Genomic DNA, 22,457 nt, shown 5'->3' on the forward strand with positions numbered 1-22,457 from the left:
CAGTACGTTGACCTTGTATATCTGAGGAAGTCATGGACAGATGCTCTGGATGGCCTTGAAGCTCAAAGCTAGTTTGAGGAGCCATCTCCCCACTCAGGGCTAAAGTACATGGTATAGACTGGGTGACTCTGGAGAAGAGAGGAATGAAAGTGAAAAGCCACCCGGACACAAATCAAAATGACTTCCCTTTCCTCAGCAGTGATTTTACTTGTCACAGTGACTATCTTCACTGCTCTAATCTTTTCTTTCCCTTTCCTTACCCTTATTTCTGTGAAAATTAATACAGGGAAGTCTCATTTAAAATGGAATTGAGATGCTAGAAGGGGAAGGTCTCATATAGCATCATCAAGGTCAGTAACAGGAAGGACAGTCCATTACAGATCCCAACAGGAAGGATCATCATCAGGAAACAATCATCAATTACAGGGCTCAATATGAAAGATATACTTGCGTCTCCTACAGGAAACCAACTCCCTCAGCTACTAGGCCTATGACAAACCATCATCACCCCAAATTCTCGCTTTCCTGCTTTCATTTAAAAACAACCCCTCCCAACTTCCTCCTTCCCACTCTATAAAACAGTGTTCCTCTCCTTTGTTTGCTGGATATTCTTTGGCTTTTGCTATAGCCGGTTATGGTAAAGAATCTGCCTACCAATGCAGGAGACCCAGGTTTGATCCCTGGGTCAGGAAGATCCCCTGGAGAAGGGAATGGCAACCCACTCTGGTCATATGTAGCATATGACCTACATATAGTATATACTAAAGTTTATTCGTTGTGCTTCTGTTTATTTCCTTGATTTCCCTGGTGGCTCAGATGGTAAAAAATCTGCCTGCAATGCAGGAGACCTGGTTTCAATCCCTGGGTTGGGAAGATCCTCTGAAGAAGGGAATGGAAACTCACTCCAGTATTCTTAACTGGAGAATTTCATGGACAGAGAAGCCTGGTGGGCTACAGTCTATGGGGACGCAAAGAGTCAGACACAACTGAGTGACTAACAATTTCTTTCACTTTCTGTTTATTTCAAGAAGTATTTACTGAGTCTGTATTATGTGCTAAATATCATGGTAGGTACTAAGGATAAGATACCAGATAGTCAAGGAAGAAGGAACTGTTGTTAATACAAGTTTGTGTGCCTCATGCACAGTGAGGCCAAACAAACTGAAACTTCAGAGTTTGGAGCAGAGAAACATTTATTGCAGGAGACATGCAATAAACATGCAAGAAGAGGGTGGCTCAAACCCAAAAAAGCCCCTAGCTCCCTGAGGGTTTAGGCAAAGTCAGGTGAGGGAGGTGGGGTCCCAGTGTATGTGATCAGCTTGTGCACAATTCTCTGATTGGCTGATGGTGAGGTAGCAGGGTGGTGTCACAAAGGTTAACATCATCAGTCCTTAGGCTTCAGGAGGTCTGGGGCTACAGGCTTATGGTCATCAAGTAGTTAACATCTTCCTTTTGTTGGAGAGTTGTTTTTTTTAACAGGCTTCCCTTGTGGCTCAGCTGGTAAAGAATCCCCTGCAGTGCAGGACACCTGGGTTTGATCCCTGGGTTGGGAAGATTCCCTGGAGAAGGGATAGGCTACCCACTCCAGTATTCTGGCCTGGAGAATTCCATGGGCTATACGGTCCATGCAGTCACAAAGAGTTGGACACAACTGAGCGACTTTCACTTTCTCTTTCACTGGGGGTTTTTACATCTGCAAAACAACTCAGGAAATGTGCATCAGATACTGTTATTTAGGTACTTCAGAGAGGAGCTAAAGCAGAGGATAGGGAGGAAGGCCTGTCCCAGGAAGGCCCCACAGGGTTCGGATCAATTCCAATTCCCCGTTTTCTTTGATAAGCCTCAATCTTGAGAATAAGTTTTGAACAAGAAAAGGAATAAAGGTTCAGATGAGGTTAATCATAAACTTAACAGGAGAACCCACAGGGTCCTGATTGGTTACACTGTAAGACAAGAGATCTTAATGTCTCCTACCATCTCAACTAGAGCAAAGAAAATAAATATTGCCAGTTTGGGGAATTCATGAAGGATATTCGACATTGTTGGGATACCCCAGACAGACAGACAGAGATTTGCTCTGTCGTGTCCAACTCTTTGAGACCCCACAGACTGTAGCCCACCAGCCTCCTCTGTCCATGGAATTCCCCAGGCAAGAATACTGGAGTGGGTTGCTATTCCCTTCTCCAGGGGATCTTCCCGACCCAGGGATTGAACCTGGGTTGCAGGCAGATTCTTTATCATCTGAGCCACCAGGGAAGCCCCAAGGATATTAGATATTTGTTAATTAGCATAGAGCTGGAGCCTTTCAAGGCACTGTAGGAGAGAAAAGATGAATGAAAGAGTCCTAAGAAGCTTTTTGTCTAATGGAGAAACAAACATGTATGCATTCACCTGAAAACTGCAATGATGAAATATGAAAACTGTGCCATGATGGACTATGCACAATATCATTAAAAAAATGATGATAAAGTGCTGGGAGCTGGCACACGATATCCCACCCATGACAAGGTCACGAGGGAGAAAACCTGATAGGCAAGGCGGATCAGGTTTTCAGGGATTCTGAAAAGCTGCCCCCGGCGCTCACCTTAAAGATGATATCTGTCTTTCTGATGTTTGCTTCAATAGACTACTCCCTGGCAAGTGGCGCCATGAACAGGGAACCCGAAGGTAATCCCCCACATTGTTCAGTCTTCGGGACAGCTAGGACCCCACTAGGGCACCGCGGGCCCCCCTGCATAAGATAGGTAGGGTAAGGAAAGTGGGTAGGCTTCAGGTTTTAGAACCCCACTAGGGTGCTACAGGCCCCCCTACATAAGAAAGGTAGGGTAAGAAAGGTGGGTACGTTTCAGGTTCTTTCTTTCTTCTATAAAATTAAGCCTCTTCCTTTTTTTTCTCTTTTTTTTCTTCTTCTAATTAGTAACAAAAATGGGTAACTGAGTCAAAAGAAAGACAGTTTTTTATTAGAATCATAATGCAACTCCTTAACCGCAGAGGAATTAAAGTTTAAAAGACCAGTGTTCAGTCCTTTTTTTATGTTTGTCCAAGAGCAATGTCCTTGTTTTCCAGAAGAGAGCAGTTCTCCTGGGGTTCCCTTCCCCTCCTGCTCTCCACTCAGGTGCCCTTTCCCAATAAAATCTCTTGCTTTGTCAGCACATGTGTCTCCTTGGACAATTCATTTCCGAGTGTTAGACAAGAGCTCAGTTTCAGGCCCTGGAAGGGGTCCCCCTTCCTGAAACAAATGGCGACTCTGGTGGGGACTCTTCTTCACTGAGACTGACATCCTGACCACTCGGGGTACTCAGGGGCCAGCTTGCCTGCCAATGGACCAGACCCAGCGGCCACAACTGGGGCCCTTTGTCCCTGGTCTCCTCCTGACGCGGACAACTGGCCAGAGTGCCCCGACCGGTAAGGAACAAGAGACTTTATTGAACTCTCCCTTTCCCTCTCTCTTTCCTCTTCTTAGCCCTTCCTATCCTTCCCGTTTTTCTAATCCCCCGGTCCTGGACGCAGAAATTTGGTCGAAGGGCCTCAGCTTGAGCTGAGGATTGGAGACTGATCACCTCCTTTTGGCAGAGAACTCGAATTCTAGTAGGGCTGAGTTCCAGTCCTCCCTTCTCTGGAAGCCCAGGGAAAAGTCCCGTAATGCCTGGGTATCTGCAGGTGGCAGGAGACGTCTGTAAGGCCACCCCTTTTGCCCCCCTTTCCCTCCTCCTCCTCCTCCTTTTCCTTTCCTCCTCTTCAAACCTTTGAAGACATCTAAAGTTCTGTGTCTCTATAGAAGGTTTTCTGAAAGACTGTATTCTTGTATTTAAGGGAGTGTCTGATGAAGACTGCCAGGTTTATATGTGTGTGTTTTAACTCTGTGTTCTGTGTTGTGATTTTTTTGTGTGTGTGTGTGTTGTGATTTTTGATGGCCATTTTGCTTTTTGTTAGAACTTGATTTTCTTTCCCTGTGCCTTGAGACCAGGGCTCTCAGGAGCACTTATCTAGACCATCTCTAAATCCTGAGACTGAGGGAAAAAGGGAAAAAGCCTTTAAAATTTTTATTTATTTCAACTTTTTTATAAACTAGTAAATTTTATATTGTAATATCTAATTCATGACCAAACTTTAAATGAAGCTAGATCTTGCACTGTGTCTGTCTAAATATGTCTTGGTATGTCTTTGTCTCTGGGTGATATTTTTTAGGTTAATTGGTAAATGAGCTCTATTTAATTGGCTTAAAAAAAAAGGTAAGTGCTTACAAATCAAATAATTCTAAATTAAATTATAAATTCCAGGTTCAGGTAAACTGGGAAATATTCAGTATTAAATACCTGATATTAATGTTTGTTTGTTGACCTATCTAATATAGACATGTCTTAGAGTAATTAACATCTAGTAAAATATTTTCATTATGCCTAGGTTTATTATAAGCTAAATATTGTTATATTGTAATATCTGTTACAAGTTTGCCAGCAAGGAAAGTACCTCAAGTAAAGAAACTTCAAAAAAAAAAAAAAAAGGAACTGAGATATGAGCTTTTGAACTTTATTAAGATTAAAAATGTCTGTCTAAAACAGTTTCTCTAGATTTTGGTAACCTAAATTTCTAAAGTTGTGCTAAACTAATAACAGAAGTTTATTAAATAGCTAGGTCATTTCCAAATAAAATAAGATTCTGAAACATTCATTACTGAATACTAACTTACAGAGAAACTAAAGATTTTAGACTATTAATAAATAATGTTTGATACCATCCTGAGATGTTCACTAGAATTTTTTAAGAAATTATCACTGGTATTTATGTTCACCAATCTATAGAATGCTAATATAAAGGTAAATTCTTTGTTGCTTAAAGAAAGTAGGATGTGTGTGTTCAGTAAAAAAGGTATGAGAAATGAAGTTACATTTTATGAAGGGAAAAGGAAGTAGGTCTGACTTACAGGTGGCTGTTTCAGGATGGGAGAACAAACTAATGGGTACAGAAAGTGTTAAGAAAGTTTGATGGAAAGTGCACTCCAAGGGAAGAGTTTTGTGCATAAATACAAGTTTTCTTGAGACGTTGAACTGCCTTTGATAATGGATTTTAAGTTTCTTTACCTCTGAAGTGATCTGTTCTATGTTTATCTTTAAAATCTTCTTTTTTACTTTGGCTAAGTAAATATATTATTTCACAGTGATCCATATGATTCTACCTGACAGAGTACTATAAACCCTTTGGATATTTATCGACAAAACTGCCTAAATAGCTTGACTTCTAGCTGACTTTGGGATGCTTCAGAGGGCCCCTGAGACATCCGAAAGAGCTATTAAACTACCTGAGTTCATTTGACATGTTAAATTGCATGGGAATTATTGTTGGAGGAGTGATAAATCTTCTCAGGTTATATTGTATGGTTGATGTTACTTATATAGATATCCTAGAAATTATGTAAAATTCATGAAAATCTGATATGTCCTGGTAAAATGTGGTCAGTTATAATTTTAGTTATCATGTTAAAGTGTAACAAGTCACAGCAATGACCAGGCTACTTTGTCAATTACAATTTAATTAGATTTTAAACATGCCTTGTATGGTTTCACTCTCACGCCTTTAGAAAAATACTGCTAGTTCTTCAAGATTTATAAAAAAGATTTTTCTAAGATTAATTGAAAAATTTTGTTTGTTTGCTATCCGGTAAATTGGTAACAGACTGGAATTTAGTCTACTCTCTATGTTAAGAGAACAAAGTTTTCTTAAAATGAATCTTTCAATAACAGATTGTTAATTTCTTTGCCTTTAAGTGACTTATATTTGTTTTTAAAATCTTTTGATACTTTAGTAAAGTAAATAAGTGTTATTTAAGATTATAGTACATATAAAAGCTCATTTTGCTTCTACCAAAAATAACCCCTCACTGTTAGACTTGTGCTATCCTAATGTCTTAAAACTGACAACGCCCCTGCTTACACTTCTAAATCTTTTCAAGATTTTTGTACAAAGTTTCACATAAAACATAGCACAGGTATCCCTTATAACCCACAGGGACAAGCCATTGTAGAAAGAGCACATAAGACCCTAAAAACTCAAATTTCAAAACTACAGGAAGGTGAATTTAAGTATAGTTCCCCTCACCAGATTCTACAACATGCTCTTTTTGTGATAAACAATCTAAACACTGATTCATTTGGGGTTACTGCAATGCTCCGACATTGGAGTCCAGAGCAGCAGAGTACAAAACCTCTGGTTAAATGGAAAGACCTTCTTTCAGGACAATGGAGGGGTCCTGACCCATTACTAACCAGCGGCCGAGGGTATGCTTGTATTTTTCCCCAGGGTGCTGAGTCGCCAATTTGGGTCCTGGACAGACTGATTCGCCATGTCCAGTCCCCCAGACATCCGGTTCCCCCTTTGCTTCGACCACAAAAGAAGAAGGACACTCCTCTGCCCCTGCCTCCGCCGCCCACCTGGAAGGTCCAGCAGACTCTGAAACAACCGGCAGTGGAGATCCCGGAAGAACAAATGGAAACCACCAGGACGTCCTGCGCGAGCGACTCAACAAGCCTCCATACCCACATGGGGGCAAATTAAGTCGCTGTGCCGTCAAGCACAGGGACTATCTTCTCTACAGGGATCCTCAGCCTCTCCTGAAAGGGTTTTAATTGCTATGCTTGCTTTACTGTCTTGCCAGGCAAGTGCTACCTCTTCTACATCAGAAAAATATTGGGCATATTTCCCTGATCCCCCGATCTTCCAAGTAGTTACTTGGAACAATGACCCTATATGGGTCAACACAGACCAGCCTCATCTCTTGGGAGGATCCTATACTTCTTATAATAAAGATCATTATACTTTTAGGGGATTAACGGATGACCTTCCCCTTTGCTTTAACTTCCCCATAGTCATACAAGAGATCTTATCACTCCCTCTAAGGAGGGGTGTGTCGGAACCTCCAAGAAAGCAATTTTGACAGATTCTCCAGCATCAAAATTTTCAGACGAAACAGGAGATTGGCTGGTTTGGATATTACAGGCCCATATGCCCGGGATCCTTGACCCCTATAAATCCTTGTTCCTTAATGCTCCACCAAAATATCCAAATTGCATTGACGTTGCTTCATCAGATGTCATATGGAAAACTACAGACAACTGCCTGGGATACCCGATATGGAAATCCTGTACTTATAATTCGAGAATAGATTATAAAATACTGGGAGGCGGAAGCTATTCGGTATAAGACTGGAGCAATCCAAATCCAAGTCAAAATCCAGGATCTGTTCCTGACCATGTTAGTAGGTTTAGCAATTGGAAAGATGATTCCCTCTCTTGGCCATTGGTGGCCAGCAGATGGTATTATAATCAATTTGTTCCCCCCATGTTGTCCTATACAACTAAGGGTAAAACTTTTTGGCAACCAGAAATTTGGAGAGCCCTTGCTGCCACCTCCCTTGTTACTCTATCTTGGCCAGAAAACGATTCCACCTATTCTGTGCTAGCTTGTTTACCCTCCCCTTACGTTTTTTTTGTTTACTAATGATTCAAAAAGGCTTCATATACAAATGAATTATTCAGGTGGACCAAATATAGTCTACTGTGAACAATGCATGCTTTCATCCTGTTTAACCCCTCAATATAATATTTGTTCTTTTGTGGTGCTGCAACGACCACCCTACCTTATGGTGCCTGTCACAGTGAATGCCTATTGGTATGACAATTACGGTTTAGCCGTTCTGCAACAACTACAAGATTTAATGCGTTCCCGATGGTTTGTAAGACTACTTATTCTAGGAATTTCAGCTTTGATAACAGCAATTACCTCTGTCATTGTGGCAGCGATATCATTGACTCAGCAGGTACATAGCGCTCAATATGTCAATGATACGTCAAAAAATGTTTCTTTAGCTCTAGCTACGCAAGAAATTATAGATAGGAAATTAGAAGTAAAAATAGATGCCCTAGAAGAAGCAGTCAGGCATATTGGAACTGAGTTGCAGGCTTTAAGGGTAAAGTTAGCGTTATCCTGTCACGCCGACTATTGGTGGATCTGTGTAACGCCCCTGAAAGTAAATGATACAGATTACAATTGGGAAAAGATTAAAAATCATATTTCAGGTGTATGGAATAGCTCCAGCATTAGTTTAGATCTTGGAAAGCTTCATGGTCAGATAAAAACCTTAGAACATTCCCGCCTGAACTTTACTGCTGCAGGAGCTGCTAATGATTTTTTTCATACCTTTTCTAACTTTATTACTGGAAAAAATATCCTATCAACTATCTTCAGTTACGCTGCTGTAGCAGCCCTAGTTTTACTTCTTATTATAATCCTTCCTTGCATTGTCAGAACTCTCTGGCAGAGCACTCGGAAGCTCGTGACTGAAATCCATCTGGCTGTCTTAAAAAATAAAAAAGGGGGAGATGCTGGGAGCTGGCACACGAGATACCACCCATGACAAGGTCATGAGGGAGAAAACCTGACAGGCAAGGCGGATCAGGTTTTCAGGGATTCCAAAAAGCTGCCCCAGCGCTCACCTTAAAGATGATATCTGTCTTTCTGATGCTTGCTTCAATAGACTACTCCCTAATTTCTGTGACACAGGCAGAAGACCTTCCCTGATCTATTCCCAAATAAGAATCAATTTAGAACTTTAATCAATAAGTTTCCCAGGTGGTGGTATTTTATGAGATTATCCAGGGTGAAAGGAGTGTTTTAATTTAAACTCATTTGCTGGTAGTTTGTTAGCCAAATGCATTATGCCCTTGGTACTAATATGCATGATTGCTTATAATATCCTAATCATAAAATAGCATAAAGAACCTGATTATATAAAAGCCCTATTAGACATAGAGCTTTTTTGAGGGGTGAAGGAGTCCTATTAGAAAACATAAGAAAAATTATTCTAAAGGTGGTTATTGGGTTAACGTTTGCTTGCTGTATTTTGCTTGCTGTGTTTTTGCTTTTAATGTGCTAAGGTTGTGTTATAGAAACCATTGTTAATATAGTTAAAGATCTAGAGAAATAAGAACTTAGCCCTAGTGTGGTAACAATGAGATGGTTGTTAATTGTCAGCCAGGAGTGCTAGGCAGAAGCTGCCTCACCGAAGCCACAGAGTCTGTGTGGGGTAAACTTCTTAGATAAATGCAACTGACAACTTCTGCAGAAGGATTAATTTTTGTATTAACAAGATTATACTTCCACTCTGTACTGTTGCCCTATGAGACTGCTACCTTTCACTTAAGGTCACCATAGAAACAGAAAATAGGTTTACATTCACCTGACCTGCATAAAATGTTAATAGGCCCCAAGGCCAGAAGGTAATGTACAAGACCCTCATAAACAAAGAAGTATGCAGAAAACACCCTGGTTTTGTGCAGGACAAGCTGATGTAATGTTAAACTATCTTCCCCTTAGAAATGTACTAACTGAGGGTATAAAAGCTATGGTAAAAATTAAAGCATTGCCAGACTCTGCCAGACCCTGCAAACACCCCCGTCTGGTCACTCTCTCTCTCTCTTTCTCCCTTTCTCTCTCCCTCGCAGACTTGGCCCTATCAAGGCTGGTCTCACGTGTCTTCTCTCTCTCTCTCGCTGACTCCGTTCATCCTGAGGGTACCCCCTGGTTCCTGCCGGGGCTGGACCCCAGCAATAAAGCAGTGGTAAATTTTGCTTGGGTGAAGGACTTAAAGGTAGGTAACATTTGAAAAGGGCAGTGAATGATAAGTAGAAGTTTGTCAGAGGAGAATGGGAAGGGCCCTGTATTATAAGAGAAGGAAACTCCATGAGCAAAGGCATGGAAGTGTGAGAGTGTAAAGGAGTGTTTGAGTGAACTCTGAGTAGTCAAGTAGCTGTAAAACCACATCCTAAGAGAGGAAAAGCGAAAGAGGGGGGGTGTTGGTGAGTGAAGATAAATGTTTGTGAAGACTTATGTCATTTTTTAATTTAATTTAATTAATTTATTTATTTTTTATTAGTTGGAGGCCAATCACTTCACAACATTTCAGTGGGTTTTGTCATACATTGATATGAATCAGCCATGGATTTACACGTATTCCCCATCCCGATCCCCGCTCCCACCTCCCTCTCCACCCGATTCGACTTATGTCATTTTCTTTCCCTGTTTCTGTATTATGATGCCCTTCCTGAAGGGATCTGGGAGTTAATGAGAGGACATGGAGTGTGACTGGTAAGTGGCTTCAAGAAAACCCTGAAATAACTAAGGGCTTGTTCATCTGCCAACACCAAAAGACTGGTCTAGCTATATTGACTGCCTTAAAGTCTCTATGGGAGGATTTTTATGATATCAGACCACCAGGAGCCAATGCTGGAGATGGAGGTGGATTAGTAACGACAGGGTTGCTTGGGCTGGTATTGCTTCCTCTGATATTTCTTGGAGCTTGGGCCAGACCAAGTCCATGTGAGAGAAAGAAGAAAGGGAAACATGTGATGGCATCTGAATGTCACTCAGGATCATGCCTTCTCCAAGCTTACCTCCATGGTAACCAAGGCTGGCAATTATATGGTATTCATTGACCCACTGATCACATATGTCTGGCTGTAAGTTTGATGGCACTGACCTTGACTTTGAGTACCTGGGGCCCTAGGGCAGGGGAAAATATTCCAGACACTTTGGTGTCAAGCCTTAGCTCACTTACATCCACACATACATAGACACACATACACACCTGGTAAACACATACATTGCAGTCTACAGAGGATATTTTCTTCCTACAAAATATTGCTATATTTTTATATAAACATAATTTTATTTTACATACATTTTAATATATTTATATTTTATGTTTACTTATTTTTATTTATATAATGTATATATAATTAAATATAAATTTTCATATACTTAAATTAAAATCTGGATCACATATGAGTCATGTATTTTCCCTAAAATTATCACTACCATAATCACCAATACTATCCTATCTTTTCCAACAAGAAATATTAGCAGCTTTTGATGTTGAGGCCCAAGCCACAGGCCATCCCTGCCTACTGATCTTGGGAGCCATGTCTGCAGGCAAAGGAACTGTTGTTTTGGGTTATGAAATGGCCAGAACTGGAGAGTGAGTCAGGCAGCAGTGCCCAAAGGCTTGAACAGCATGTCTCATTCCAAGGTGAAACTTAAACCTGAGAGACCCATGGAGCTGCAGTCAAACTAATTAACAAAGTCTTAACATAAACTAAACAAAGTACATCTTCATGGTGTTTTTGGAGTTTTCCTCCACTTTCTCTTCCTCAAGGCTCTTGCCTGGAAGATACTACTGTATGCTAAACACTTTTGCCTCCTGCTTAGGACCTAGAGAGAGTTCCACATATTCTAAGTGACTTGAGGTTCTCTAGTGGGCTTGCATAAATGCACTTGACCCACCTACTATACCAATCCAGGGAGAGGAAGGCTTATCACTCCCATTGAAGGCATGCCATTAGTTAGCAGAAAAGAAAAGTTAGAGAAAGTTCTATGTCATGTATCTATATCCAGATTTCTAGGATTTGGTGGATTATCACTGAAAAACAAAAGAAAAAACTCACAGTGCCAGATAATTCCTTGGGTCCCTGAGAAATGTCTAAGTTGCAGCATAGCCATGGCCATGGCCTCAGTCTCCGCATGATGGCAATGACAGCTTCAGCTGCTGTTTGCCCCTCCTGTGCCACTTCCCTCCTAGGCTCCTGGGCTTCATCATGTGCTGACCCACAATATGCATGGAGGTTGGCACACCAGTGAAGGACACGACAGCCACCTGCGCCAGGGTCCCACTGATCATGGAGAGTTTGTCTACTTCAACACTGTAAGGCAGGAACCATTGGTTAGGACTGGGAAGCAGAAATGGGGAAGAAGGTGGAGAGGAGCTGACTTTGAGCCTTAAGTTGAATATTTCCCTGGGAACCTGCCATAAGAATATCAGTGAGATGATGGGGTTCCTGATGAGAAGATCATCATGGGGTTCCCCACATATGGACAGACCAAGCACCTCACTTCTTCAGATGTGTCTGTGGCAGGATCCACCTTCGAACAGGGTCTATTTGGACCCACAACCAGGAGGTTCACTTCAGATCTACCATGAGGTAATGCCCCTCAGGAGAGGCTGCAGTGGAAATTCTGGTCAGTTGGGGAGTGGGGTTAGATAATCTTTGGGTTCCTTTCAGTTATAAGGTAACTCTTATGTCATTGCCCATGTATCCCTCTATCTTGCCAAGTGGAGATAGAAACATTCCCCAGGAAGAGATAAATCATCTTGGGAATTGAAGAAGTCTAGCTCTAACATGTATAACATGACCTTAGTTTGACTTATATGAGAGGTGAAGTGAAGTAAAGTGAAGTCTGTCAGTCATGTCTGACTCTTTGTGACCCCATGGGCTGCAGACTACCAGGCTCCTTTGTCCATGGGATTTTCCAGGCAAGAGTACTGGAGTGGGCTGCCATTTCCTTCTCCAGGGGATCTTCCCAACCCAGGGATCAAACCCGGGTCTCCTGCACTGCAAACAGACACTTTGTCGTTTGAGCCACCAGGGAAGCCCTTTTAATAGTAAGAGTTTAAATCCAAGTAAAAATGCAAAGTTTTCAAATCACTGCTTTTTTATTTTTAGAATAAAACAGCTTTCAGGGAAATAGCAACTCTTTTGTAAACTCAATGTAATACTCAAGCTACTTCTGTTTAATAACTATGTCTAAGATAACTTACAGGGCATTGTATATGTCAGGCAGTGTGCTGGACACTAGCAATATAATTAAGTAAGACACAGTTTCTGCTCTCAAGGAGCTCAGAGCCCAAGTGTAGGAAGCAAACTCCTTGGTGGCTCAGTGGTAAAGAGTTCACCTGCCAAAGCAGGAGACTTGGGTTTGATCCCTGGGTTGAGACAATTCCTTGCAGAAGGAAATGGCAACCTACTCTAGTATTCTTGCCTGGGAAAGAAATCCCATGGACAGAGGGTCCTGGTGGACTACAGTCCACGGAGTCACAAAAGAGTTGAACATGATTTAGTGGCTAAACAACAACAGGAAGCAAAAACATATAGAACATGGATCACATGCCTTCATAGATCACAGCCTTGTCATGGCAAAGGGGCTTGCATAACTCAATGAAGTTATGAGCCGTGCTGTGCAGGGCCACCCACAATGGATGGGTCATTGTGGAGAGTTCTGAGAAAATGCAGTTCACTGGAGGAGGGAATGGGAAACCACTTGAGTCAGGAGAACAGCAGACACAGTATGAAAAGTCAAAAAAGATATGACACCAGAAGATGAGGCCCCCACGTTGGAAGGTGTCCAATATACTACCAGGGAAGAGTGAGGGGCAATTACTAACAGCTTCAGAAAGAATGAAGCAGCTGGGCCAAAGCAGAAATGAAGCTCAGTTGTGAATGCATCTGGTGTGAAAGTAAAGCTCGATGCTATAAAGAACAATATTGCGTAGGAACCTGGAATGTTATGTCCATGAATCAAGGTAAATTAGACATGGTCAAACAGGAGATGGCAAAAATGAACATCAACATTTTAGGAATCAGTGAATTAAAATGAACAGGAATGGGCAAATTTAATTCAGTTGAATTATATTTGAATTATATCTACTACTGAGGGCAGGAATCACTTAGAAGAAATGAAGCCCTTATAGTCAACAGAAGAGTCTGAAAGGTGGTACTTGGGTGCAGTCTCAAAAATGACATGATGGTTTCAGTCCATTTCCAAGGTAAACCATTCAACATCACAGTAACCCAACTCTATACCCCAACCACTGATGCCAAAGAAGCTGAAGTTGAATGGTTTTATGAAGATGAAGACCTACAAGACCTTCTAGAACTAACACCAAAAAAAGATGTCCTTTTCATTACAGGGGACTGGAATGCAAAAGTAGAAAGTCAAGAGATACCTGGAGTAACAGGCAAATTTGGCCTTGGAGTACAAAATGAAGGAGGGCAAAGGCTAAAAAAGTTTTGCTGAGAGAACACATTGGTTATAGCAAACACATACTTCCAAGAACACAAGAAACAACTCCACACATGGACGTCACTAGATAGTCAATACCAGAATCAGATTGATTATATTCTTTGCAGTCAAAGATGGAGAAGCTCTATACAGTGGGCCAAAACAAGACCTGGAGCTGACTGTGGCTCATATCATCAGCTCCTTATTGCAAAATTCAGGCTTAAATTGGAGAAAGTAGAGAAAACCAAAAGATCATACACATATGACCTAAAGCAAACCCCTTATAATTATACAGTGGAGGTAACAAATAGATTCAAGGGATTAGATCTTGTAGGCAGAGTGTCTGAAGAACTATGGACAGAGGTTTGTGACATTGTACAGGGGTCAATGACCAAAATCATCCCAAAGAAAAAGATATGCAAGAAAGCAAAGTGGTTGTCTGAGGAGACTTTTAACATAGCTGAGGAAAGAAGAAAAACAAAAAGCAAGGGCAAAAGGGAAAGATATACCCAACTGATTGCAGAGTTCCAGAGAAGAGCAAGGAGAGATAAGAAGGCCTTCTTAAATGAACAATGCAAAGAAATAGAACAAAACAATAGAATGGGGAAGACTAGAGATCTCTTCAAGAAAACTGGAGATATCATGGGAATATTTCATGCAAGAACAGGCACAATAAAGGACAGAAACAGTAAGGACCTAACATAAGCAGAAGAGATTAAAAAGAGGTGGCAAGAATACACAAAAAAACCATACAAAAAAGGTCTTAATGACCCAGATAAACATGATGGTGTGGTCACTCACCTAGAGCTAGACATCCTGGAGTGTGAAGTCAAGTGGGCCTTAGGAAGCATTACTACAAACAAGGCTAGAGGAAGTGATGGAATTTCAGCTGAGCTATTTTAAATCCTAAAAGATGATGCTGTTAAAGTGTTTCATTAAGTATGTTAGCAAATTTGGAAAACTCAGCAGTGGCCACAGGATTGGAAAAGGTCAGTTTTCATTTCAATCCCAAAGAGAGGCAATGCCAAAGAATGTTCAAACTACCACACAATTACATTCATCTCACACACTAGCAAGGTAATGTTCAAAATCCTTCAAGCTAGGATTCTGAAATATGTGAACGAAGAACTTCCAGATGTACAAACTGGATTTAGAAAAGGCAGAGGAACTAGAGAGCAAATTGCCAATGTCTGTTGGATCAGAGAGAAAGCAAGGAATTCCAGAACAACATCTACTTCTGCTTCATTGACTGCACTAAAACCTTTGACTGTGTGGATCACAACAAACTGTGGAAAATTCTTCAAGAGATGGGAATACCAGACCATCTTACCTGACTCCTGAGAAACCTGTATACAGGTCAAGAAGCAACAATTAGAACCAGACATAAAACAATGGACTGGTTCAAAATGGGGAAAGGAGTACATCAAGGCTGTATATTATCACCCTGCTTGTTTAACTTATATTCAGAGTACATAATGTAAAATGCCAGGCTGAATGAATCCTAAGCTGGAATCAAGATTTCCAGGAGAAATATCAACAACCTTAGATATGCAAATGATACCACTCTAATGGCAAAAAATGAAAAGGAATTAAAGAGCCTCTTGATGAAGGCGAAGGAGGAGAGTGTGGCTTAAAACTCAGCATTCAAAACACTAAGATCATGGCATCTGGTCCCATTGCTTCATGGAAGATGGATGGGGAAAAAGTGGAAGCAGTGACAGATATATATTATTTTCTTGAGCTCCAAAATCACTGCAGACAGTCACTGCAGCCAAGAAATTAAAAGACACTTGCTTTTTGGGAGGAAAGCTATGACAAGCCTGTGCTTAGTCGCTTACTCATATCCGACTCTTTGTGACCCCATAGACTTCAGCTTGCCAGGCTCCTCTGTCCATGGGGATTCTCCAGGCAAGAATATTGAAGTGGGTTTCCATGCCCTCCTCTAGGGAATCTTCCCGATCCAGGGATTGAACCCAGGTCTCCTGCATTGCAGGCAGATTCTTTACCATCTGAGTCACAAGGGAAGCCCATGACAAACCTAGTCAGTATATTAAAAAGCAAAGACATCACTTTTCAAATAATGTTCATATAGTCAAAGCTATGGTTTTTCCAGTAGGCATTTATGGATGTGAGAGTTGGACCATGAAGAAGGCTGAGCCCCGAAGAATTGATGCCTTTGAACTGTGGTGCTGGAGAAGATTCTGAAGAGTTCCTTGGACTGCAAGGAGATAAAACCAGTCACTTCTAAAGGAAATCAATCCTGAATATTCATTGGAAGGACTGATGTTGAAGCTCCAATACTTTGATCACCTGATGTGAAGAGCCTACTTATTAGAAAAGACCCTGATGCACAGAAAGATTGAGGGAAGGAGGAGAAGGGGGCAACAGAGGATGAGGTGGTTGGATAGCATCACTGACTCAATGGACATAGATCTGAGCAAACCCTGGAAGTAAGTGAAGGACAGGGAAACCTGGCATGTTGCAGTCCATGGGGTCACAAAAAGTTGGACAAGACTTAGTAACTGAGCAATAACAACAATGATGAAGAGTTGAAAGGAGCCAGGCAAACAAAAGTTAGGAAGAATGATTTTCTAAAGGAGTGATAACAGCATTAGCAAAGGATTGAAGGCAAGAAAGAGTTTGAAAGTGAAAGTGAAAGTCACTCAGTCATGTCTGACTCTTTGAGACCCCATGGACTATAGCCCATCAGGCTCCTCTGTCCATGGGATTCTCCAGGCAAGAATAGTGTAGTGGGTTGCCATTCCCTTCTCCAGGGCATCTTCCTGATGCAGGAATTGAACCCAGGTCTCCTGCACTGCAGGCAGATTCTTTACTGAGAAGAGTTTCAGTTCAGTTCAGTTCAGTCGCTCAGTTGTGTCCAACTCTTCACAACCCCGTGGACCACAGCACTCCAGGCCTTCCTGGAGTCTACTCCTGGAGTCTACTCAAACTCATCTCCATTGAGTTGGTGATGTCATCCAACCATCTCATCCTCTGTCTTCCCCTTCTCCTCCCTCCCTCAATCTTTCTGATCATTAGGGTCTTTTCAAATGGGTCAGCTCTTCACATCAGGTGGCCAAAGTATTGGAGTTTCAGCTTCAACAACAGCCCTTCCAAAGAACACCCAGGACTGATCTCCTTTAGGATGGACTGGTTGGATCTCCTTGCAGTCTAAGGGACTCTCAAGAGGTTTCTCCAACACCACAGTTCAAAAGCATCAATCTTTGGCATTCAGCTTTCTAGTCCAACTCTCACATCCATACATGACTACTGGAAAAACCATAGCCTTGACTAGATGGGCCTTTGTTGGCAAAGTAATGTCTCTGCTTTTTAATATACTGCCTAGGTTGGTCATAACTTTCCTTCCAAGGAGTAAGCATCTTTTAATTTCATGGCTACAGTCACCATCTGCAGTGATTTCGGAGCCCCCCCAAATAAAGTCAGCCACTGTTTCCTCTGTGTCCCCAGCTGTTTTCCATGAAGTGATGGGACTGGATGACATGATCTTAGTTTTCTAAAAGTTGAGCTTTAAGCCAACTTTTTCACTCTCCTCTTTCACTTTCATCAAGGGGTTCTTTAGTTCTTCTTCACTTTCTGCCATAAGTGTGGTGTCATCTGCATATCTGAGGTTACTGATATTTCTCCCGGAAATCTTGATTCCAGCTTGTACTTCCTCCAGCCCAGCATTTCTCATGATGTACTCTGCATATAAGTTAAAGAAGCAGGGTGACATATACAGCCCTGATGTACTCCTTTTCCTGTCTGGAACCAGTCTGTTGTTCCATGTCCAGTTCTAACTGTTGTTTCCTGACCTGCATACAGAAGCAGGTCAGGTGGTCTGGTATTCCCATCTCTTTCAGAATTTCCCACAGTTTATTGTGATCCACCCAGTCAAAGGCTTTGGCATAGCCAATAAAGCAGAGTTTATTGACTAGAGAAGAGTTTAGCATAGCTATTTTTAAAAAATGAGACACTAGAGCTTTAAAAGGGAGAGTGAAGTCACAGTAAGCTCCTAGACCCTCTACCAGGAGTTCCTGGGCTTTTCCTTCAGAATTGTCATTAAATATGATTCATTAAATAGATTCAAGGAATATTATTGGCCTGTATCTCTTTGGTCAAGGTTACACCTTACCAGGACCTATCCCTGTATTTCAGGAGCTATTTCCAGAAATAAGGGAATTGCTATAAGTTGGAAAGTAGCCCCAAGCAATGCAGGAGACCATGGTTTGATTCCTGGGTTGGGAAGATCCACTGGAGAAGGGATAGGCTACCCATTCCAGTATTCTGGCCTGGAGAATTCCATGGACTGTATAGTCCATAGGGTCACAAAGAGTCAGACACAACTGAGTGACTTTCACTTTCACTTGGAAGAAGCAGCTAAATAAACAGGATATCCCAGGTTGCTGATCACAGCAGCTGATTCTGCTGGCAAGGGACCATTGACACAGGATATAAAATTGTAGAGACTGGGAAGTGAGTGTGATGAGTGTCCCAGGGCTCCCAAATCCTAGAGCAGAAATGCCTAAACTTTTTGGTGGCGAGCACCCAAAGTAGTTACATAATGTTTAAAAAGTTGGTACCTTCAATTGCCAAGAAAATTTGGGTAATGAGTGGCTCTGGAATAAAGTGCTGACTTGTTTAAATTGCCACTACGATGGATCTTGGGGAAAAGAAGAACAAGTTTCAAGACCTTGCCAAATTGATGTATATAATAGAAATCCTCATTAGCAGTTGTTTTGGAAAAGGTTGTGAAATATCAAAAACTATTGTTGACAAAGCTACTCACTTATGATTCCCATGATCCTGGAGATGTGTGTTTCTGAAACACATACCCTTCTAATAACATTTGCTTGACTTCTTTCTGGGTTTGCCTTTAATCTTTTAAGAAAGTCAGGGAGACTTTCTGTCTAGGCCCATGGGAGTCACAAAAGAAAACAGGAAGGCACTCAGTAAGCCACAGTAGTGGGCCCATATGGATATCTACCTGACATCATGAATTTTCACTGCTATCATTTCTCGCTCTTAAATTGTCTACAAGAAAAAGCTCCCAGGATTTTGATGGCGCAAATCTCTTGTTCCAGGCTCCTTGATTCCATAAGTGTGATGACCTATGACTTCCATGGTAGCTGGGACACAGGTATAGGCACAATAGTCTCCTGTATGTAGGAACCTAGGATTGATGTGACCTGGGTTATTTCAACTGTATAAGAAAGAGAAGACTCAAATATGCAGAAGGAAGATGGGGAAGGGATTTGGAGCCTTGGTTGTGGGAAAACAGGCTTTCTCTTTGGGGGATGATTAGCTAGACTTTGTTAATCATGTGGGACAAACACTGGTGAGGAATAATGTCTGTGTTGCTTCTGCAGGAATATGCTGTTAAGTACTGGAGAGACAACAGCATCCCTTTAGAGAAACTCATCATGGATTTCACCACCTATGGGAGGACCTTCCAACTCAGCACTTCTGACACCTCAGTCTGTACCCCAGTTTTTGGAGCAGGGTCATCTGGTCCTTACACACATGAGGCTGGATTCTGGGTTTACTATGAGGTAACCACCATGGCTAATTCAGGCTAAAATGCCCTGGGGAAAATTCTTCAACCCTCCAAGTCGTCTTGCTATTCTTATATTCTTGAGATTTTATACCCTGGCTTTCATAGATCTGTGGAAAGGCAGGTTGATGGCTATGGAATACTTTTCACTTAAAAAAACTATCTGAATTGTCTTTTGGGATTTTGAAGTGTATGGTACCATCTTTCCCACAGCCTAAAGCTATACTGAATTTTATTACATCCATGTAAATAGGTGGAGAAGGATTTCAACAGACTAGCCTGGGGAGAGCAAATATTATGATTTCTCCACCAACCTGAACTGAAAGAATTTACTCAAAATTTGTGCTGAACATACATAGAATGATTAGCAGTGTTTGTTACTCAAGTGTCTGTGGAAGAATGATCTCAGTACATATGGTCATGCTTACCATTTCTCAATCTCTCCTATGTACAGAATTAAAGTTTCACTTGCTAGCTGCCTGTTTTCATAGAGATTTGTGTTCATTTTATGAAACAAAATCACTTTTGAGATACATATGTGAACTTAATGTAGATATTCCATAATGTCCCCTTTTCCATCTCCTTCCCATTTCTTACTATTTTTCTCCCATTTAAAGTCCTTTCTCCTCCAACACATGACATAATCTGACATGTTCAGTGTTGCCTTCCTCATTCCTCCATAGAGCTGTACATTCCTAAGTAGAGCCAGAATTGAAGACCAAAAAGTCCTATATGCTTATAAAAATACTAAGTGGTTTGGTTGTGACAATATTAAGAGCTATAGATATGTTATGAACAATGTGAAAAAAAAAATACAATTCTAGCTTTGAATCCTAAGCTTATCAGGAGCCCATTTCACCAAGATCTATGGTTTGAAAGTTATAAATATTCACAGAGTGGGGTACACACCAAGCAGTGTCTAGATAAGTACCTTGAATGCAGCTTCTATGAGGTCTGATATTGGCACATCTAGAGTAACTTGTGAGACTTCAGGACATCACTAAAATGGGGAGAGCAGGGTAGCCAATCCATTAACCTCCCCGGGGAGTCCTTCTTGTACTTCAGTCCAGGCCCAAGTAGTCAGTAGATGAGTTTAATTCCTTTTGTGACCCCAGTGCTTGCCACTCTGCCTGATTTGCATGGTAGGAACTCAGTATGATGATGACTGACAGACTAAACAGATGATGTCATGGGAAAGGGAGGATTTTTGACTTGGTTTTACATGACTCTAGGACAGGCTATCAAATTGTGACATTCCCACTCCACACCAGGAAACTCGGACACTTGGAAGAACTCCTTTTCAGGTATTGTATTCTTCAACTCTTTTATATTTTCTCTTTCTTAAAAAACTTGTTACTTCTCACTCTGTGCATCCATTCCTTCCCCAAGTTCTTGGATCTTTTTTATAATCATTACTTTGAACTCTTTCTCAGGTAGACTGGCTCCTTCTACTTCATTTAGTTGTTCTTCTGGGGTTTTATCTTATTTCAAGTGAAGCATATTTCTCTGCCATCTCATTTTGTCTAAACTATTTGTATTTTTATGTAGGTGGAATGTTAGTTGTGAGTTATATTTCTCAGCCTTGGAGAAGTGACTCTCTGTAGGGTATGTCTTATAGGAGTACACTCCCCATTCATCTCCCAAGGACTAGGGACCAGTGGTCTCAGGGTAAGTTTTGACCTGTTTACAGACTCAGTTCCTCAGGCTGCAGGATCATAGTTTTCTGCCTTATGATGCTTGCCCTCTGGTGCCTGAGGCTAGACTAGAGGTTTGTCAGGTTTCCTGGTTTGTCTGGCCCCTGGAGGGGCCAGTGCTTGCCCAGTGGTGAGTGGAACTGGAGGTCTTGGTCCTCCAGCAGGCAGGGCCATGTCAAGGGGCATGTTTAAAGGTGGCTGTGGGCTCAGGAAGTCTTTTGACAGGCTGTCTGCTGATGGATGGGGCTGCATCCCCACGCAGTTTGTTGTTTGGCCTGAGCCATCCTAGCTCTGGAGCCTAGAGTCTGTTGGATGGGGCCAGGTCTTGCTGCTAATGACCCAAGCAAGATGTCTACCTCCAGCCAGAGTTCATGCAGATGAATTCCCACCCCCCCACCCCCGCCCCAATATTTTTACCACCAGTATCTTTGTCCCCAGGATGAGCCACCACTCTCCTCACCTTCCCAGGAGACCCTCAAAATCCCAACAGATAGGTTTTGCTCAGGCTTCGATGAAGTTACTGCTTTTGCCCTGAGTCTTGGTGTGCATGAGATTTCCTGTGTAGCTTTTAAGGGTGGAGTCTCTATTTCCCCCAGTTCTGTGAAGCTCCTGCCATTAATCCCCACCAGCCTTCAAAGTCAAAGGCTTTGGAGGCTGATCTTCTCGAGATCAAATATGAGGCTGACATGGAGCTCAGAACTTTCACACCTGTGGAAGAACTTCTGTCGTATTATTTTTCAGTTTGTGAGATCTGATCATATCACAAGTGCACCCCTCCTAGTGTCTCATTGTGGTTATTTCTTTATGTCTTTGGATGCAGGATATTTTTTGGCAGGTTCCAGTCTTTTTTTAATCAATAGTTGTTTAGCAGTGAGTTGTGATTTTGGTGTGCTTGTGAGAAGAGGTGACCTCACGAAGTTTTTTCTACTCTGCCACCTTGTCTAGGAATTGGAAGAGCCCCTAAAATATTTACTTTGCCTTAAGTATCCTCTACATCTAGCAAGTCCAAATACAAAGTCAAGTAAGCCATCCAAATCCTTGATGTGTATAGACCAACAATCTCCTATCGCCAGGGCTAGCAGTAGAAAGCATAAAACAAACAAACAAACAAAAAAAACCCCCTCATTCCTGGGACTTATAGCTAGAGGGCAGGGATGCACAAGTGTAATATTTCAGTAAAGTGAAGCCACTCTACTGAGCACTCAGTTAGGAACCCCTCTGACCCTTCTACATTTTTACACAACAAACCAGCACGTGGAGAGAGCACCCTCTGTACAATGAGTCTTTATGCAGTCATATAGTAATTATGAGCCCTTTGCCCCTCC

General features: G+C 41.7%; 1 pseudogene; it reads left to right on the forward strand.

The window, feature by feature from the left end:
• Nucleotides 1–6,162: 6,162 nt before the first annotated feature.
• Nucleotides 6,163–8,410, forward strand: LOC133074514 (endogenous retrovirus group K member 8 Env polyprotein-like; annotated as a pseudogene).
• The last annotated feature ends 14,047 nt before the right edge of the window (nt 8,411–22,457 follow it).

This window comes from Dama dama, chromosome 20 (genome assembly GCF_033118175.1).
Source record: "Dama dama isolate Ldn47 chromosome 20, ASM3311817v1, whole genome shotgun sequence".
Taxonomy (NCBI): Eukaryota; Metazoa; Chordata; class Mammalia; order Artiodactyla; family Cervidae; genus Dama; species Dama dama.